General features: G+C 47.5%; 1 protein-coding gene across 1 annotated transcript in view; it reads right to left on the bottom strand.

Annotated features, from left to right (window-relative positions):
• The window catches only part of Fut10 (fucosyltransferase 10), a 74,915-nt gene extending 72,924 nt beyond the window's left edge, over window positions 1-1,991 (bottom strand). The window contains exon 1 of the mRNA XM_055593291.1: window positions 1,915-1,991. The gene's annotated coding sequence lies outside the window, so the exon portion shown is untranslated. The remainder of the gene's footprint in view (window positions 1-1,914) is intronic.
• Between the last annotated feature and the right edge of the window lie 2,582 nt (window positions 1,992-4,573).

Consider the following 4,573-nt stretch of genomic DNA (forward strand, 5'->3'; position numbering starts at 1 on the left):
AGAAGAAGAAGAAGAAGAAGAAGAAGAAGAAGAAGAAGAAGAAGAAGAAGCAGAAGCTTGAAAACTGCTTTATTTTTGTCCTTGAAGAACACAAGAGAAGCAGTGACAATGGAGGCTTTGATTTGCTATTAGACACTGCCATCTAGCAGGAAGCCGGCAGAAGAGTTATCATGATTTCAGAATTGTAACACCTCATTGGTCATTTGATGCATTGCCTTTGGCTTAGAGGCAAGAGACAGGTTTTGATTTTCTATTTTGTTTTGAGGTTTTTTTTTTTTTTTTTTCCAAGACAGTGTCTGGCTCCACAGGCCTAGGCTGGCCTCTAAATCACCTTCTCTTGCTTTGACCTCCAGAATGAGTGCTAGGGATACAGCCCGTTGAATGAAAAAGAAAGAGGGACATGACTTCTAGGCACAGTGGAGATGAATGCTTGTAATAGATATGAAGGATAATATAGTAGATATGGGAGAGAGCACAAACCCAGGCAGGGTCATCTGGAAAAGTCCAGAGTGGACATGACCGGCAGACTGAAACAGGCCTCGTTAGAAGATGGGGGAAGAGAAAAGGGAGAGCCAGGACACCAAGACGCCAAAATGGCAAAATATGAGCCATAGCCAAAACGTCTGAGTTATATAGGGAAGAGCAGCCCAGCATCTGGAGTTTAAGGTAGGGGGCGGGGTTTGCCAGCCAAGTAGAACCTGTAACAGGCAGGAACTGAGGGATGCTGGGAGAACACATGGCGGCTGGCCAGGCTTAGCTTTGATAGGCTTCTCAGGTAGCCTTTTGTCCCGGGATTTAGACCTCACAGCCTCGGAGCAGTACACACGTCTTGGAAAGCTGTCTGAGAAACAGCTAACAGAGAGACTAGGGCATTGTCTATATAGGTATTCGATTTGCAAACACCTGGGCCGCTTATTCAATGCAGAAACCAATTCAGGCCCTCCCTGAAAGAACTCCACCTGAGAGTAAGGCCGAGCAAAGAGAAGCAAGATTCTAGTTTGTGGTGTGACATCTCCAGCAGGCCCAAGAAGGGTCCTGAGCATGTGAGGAGTGCTGCGCCTCATCTGCAAAAGGAAGGCTACCTTTGAAGACACGGAGGTCCTGAATTCAAAATTGGACCTATCCGGGTTGCACGCAGCACGCATTGCACAACGCAAAGTCACTTCCTTCATTCATCAACCATTCTGCCAGCTGTTTCAGGGCATGTCAGTGCTTAGAAGGTCCTCTGTAGGAGCTGTTGTGTCAAGAAAAAAATCATTTTGTGTAAGATTTGCTAGAAATTAACGAATCATGGGGGGGGGACATCAAATGTCATTAAAAATCACAAGCTCTGTTTCTAAGGAAGTAAGTCTTATATTGAGCGTCCTAGCTGGATACAAAAACCCTAAGAAGTAACTAGCGTAAGGGTACTCAAAGCCTGCTCTTGTGGCGGCTCTTCCAAAGGTATTTACTAAATGCACAATGTATCCACTTCAGGAAAGTAAAAAATGCTACTCGCTGGGCACAAGTTCTATCAACAAGTGTTTCTAAGAGAGAACCCAGGTGCCAGCAGCAGCTCTCAAGAATGCAGGCACTGAGACTTTTGCTGGAGGCCTTGGGAAGAAAACTGAGCTGCAGAAGGTTTCAGCCCCGGCTAAATCATACCCTCGGGATACCACGCTCTTCTTTCCTGCAACCCATCCAAAGGCTCGGGGGTCACCTGCTCCCAGCTGTGCTCTCAGCAACCAGATCGGGATTGCGCCCCAGTTTCTGGCTCCGGAAAGCAGTGGCCAGGGTTTCTAGGCACTAGACGCGGGTGCTTTACCAGGGCCCAGCAAACTGTCCTCTCTTACTCTCGGCTTCCGCACAGAGCAGCGTTGTCCTTCAGCTAGCTCTAGCTGGCGCCCTAGCCTTCACCCGCCGCAGAAAACTCACCTTAGGCGTCTGGGCACCAAAACAAGTTCCCCATTACTGTACTTCGAACAGCCTCAGGGGATGCAAGACGCTCTACCTTCTCCCTAAAGCCCTCACTTTCTATTTACGCGCCGTAGCTCTCGCGGAGACCCGGAGAAGGCTCGATGGAATGGCAGGCGCAGCTCCGGGTTCATCCCTCCGCAGTAGCCCGCGAGATCCGGGATCCAGGTTTTCATGGATGCGGTGTTTAAAAGCTAGCGGTCGGTCGCAGCTTCCAAACACTTCGGACCTCCCCTCAGTGCAGCTGGCTCTGAAACGCAGCAGGTCCTGGAAATTCTGAAAAGTTCTCTGTTAAAAGCCCCTCTTGAAGGGAAAGCTCCTGGTGTCCTTTTCTTAAGTCACAAGAGACTGCTCTCTATGAGGACTGAAGCATAAAGTCAATTTCCAGTTACATGAATACCCAAGGCCCCCAGCAGGGGTTTGTTGTGGTCTCAGTGACTTAGACCCCCGTGTTTGTCCCAAGTTCCTGTTGCCGCTAGTATTGGGACTTGAATACTTTGGTGACTAACTCAGCCCTCACTAAGGAGATTCGGCCCCTTCTCAAAGGATAGGGGTGCCCTCTTCCAAATACTATTATTGTACGCATTCAAATCACAACAGCTATGATTTAACACAGCCTTGGCTAGTAGAAAGAAACCAGCATCTGAAGTAGTACGGTTTTCGGTGGTGGTGGTGGTAGTGGTCTCACTCTATAGACCAGGCTGGCCTTGAACACGGAGATCGCCTGACTCTGCCTCCTGAGTGCTGGAACTAAACGCATGCCCTGCCCAGCTTGAAGTGGTCTGCTTTTGTTTTTGTTGTTGTTTTGTTTTGTTTTGTTTTGTTAACAAGACCACTGTGGCACTGGCCTTGGGACGATGTGGTATGCAAATGCTGGGGGACCCATTAATACTGCATTTATTTGCCCGAATTTACTTCCTGTATGCCACGTCCCAATGCAGACACAAAGAGCATTGTGTGCCTTCTGATACATCTTTCCCGAGGCTGAACGAGGCAGGGAGACAAGACACGACCTTCAGGAGACACGTGGCTGATCATCCCGAGGAACATAGAAATTTTGCGGCTGAGAAATAACCTTATAAATAACGAAAAATTTATTTTACTGTCTGTGGTGCTGGGTGTTAAATCCATGGCCATTGTGCTAAGCAGTTTATGTACCCAGACTTAAAAATCCTGCTTTATTCCAAAAGGAATAGAAAAGTTGGAGGATTTTTTTTTACTCATTAAAGTAATAAATTGTACCTGGTTGTTGGGAGACACACCTATAATCCCAGCATTCATGAGACTTGGATAGAAAGATAATGAGTTCAAGGCCAGCCTCGGCTGCATGTTGAGACACTAGCTAAAATATGTATATTTTTTCTTAAGTATGCTGGTTGTTTTGTTGTTGTTGTTGTTGTTTTGTTTTGTTTTTGTCAACTTGGCACAAACTAGAGTTGGTTGAAAGGAGGAACCTTAAATTGGTCTGTAAGCAGGTAAGGAGGCGTTTTCTTGATTAATGACTGCTGTGGAAGGGCCCAGTCCATTGTAGAAGGTGTCACCCCTGGGCAGATAGTCCTGAGAGGTGTAAGAAAGGTTATCTGAGCTGGACATTGGTGGTCCATGCCTTTAATCCCAGCACTCACTCAGACACAGAACCAAGTGGATCTCTGAGTTTGAGGTTAGCCTGTGTCTACAGAGTTCCAGGACAGGCAGGGCTATACAGGAAACCCTGTCTTGAAAAAAGAAAGAAGGAAGGAAGGAAGGAAGGAAGGAAGGAAGGAAGGAAGGAAGGGAGGGAAGGAAAGAGAGATACAGGAAGAGGGGGGAAGAGAAAAAAGAAAAGCGAAAGAAGAAAGAGAATAGGAGGGAAGCAAGGGGAAGGTAGGGAAGGGGAGGGGAGGTCCCAGATGCCAAAAGGAGGCTGGACTTCAGAAGTAACTGGAGAATGAAGAAAGAAGAGTGTTTCCTAGGGTCAAGATCAGAAGGCTGATGGACAGGCTAGCAGTGAGCATGTGTAGAAAGCAGAACCCAGTACCACTCAGGGAACACAGCCCCCGAGGGAAGGGAAGGTGTCATCATTTGTAGATGTTCACTGCTGAGGACTGACAACTGTGATTGACATCTGCTGCACAAATAAAATGAGTATCCCCAGAACTCAGCTCTCCACTTCAGCTCTCACTCTCTTCATAAGACACTGTATTCTTCCAAACATAAAAGATCCTCAAGGAAAGCGCCATACAGTCTCATGCTTGGAGTCTTCCTTTACTGTTCCTTCTTCCATTTCTCCCACCAACAGATTAGAGGCCCCTGGCTCTGTGTTCCAAATAGGTCCAGAATTCCACCACCCTTCACAGTTTCCACTGTCACCACCCTTCCTCAGTCTGTGCACCTCTATAACAGCTCTCCCTGACTAAACATTCCTCCCCACTACACTGAGCCTTTTAAGTCCCAGAAGAACAAGGCCACCATTCCATTCAAAATACCCAGGGGGTCTGCACAGGGGTCAGTCAGTGCTAACAGGGGAAGTGGACACAAGTCTCATCCCTAAGCCGGAAGAGTACCACTCAAAAAGGAAAACTTAGCCTTCTCCAGCTGAGTCACACTGTTTACAAAAACCACACTTAAGGGCAGGCCTGTG

This window comes from Psammomys obesus, unplaced genomic scaffold (assembly GCF_907164565.1).
Source record: "Psammomys obesus unplaced genomic scaffold, mPsaObe1.curated_primary_1811, whole genome shotgun sequence".
NCBI classification, from domain to species: domain Eukaryota; kingdom Metazoa; phylum Chordata; class Mammalia; order Rodentia; family Muridae; genus Psammomys; species Psammomys obesus.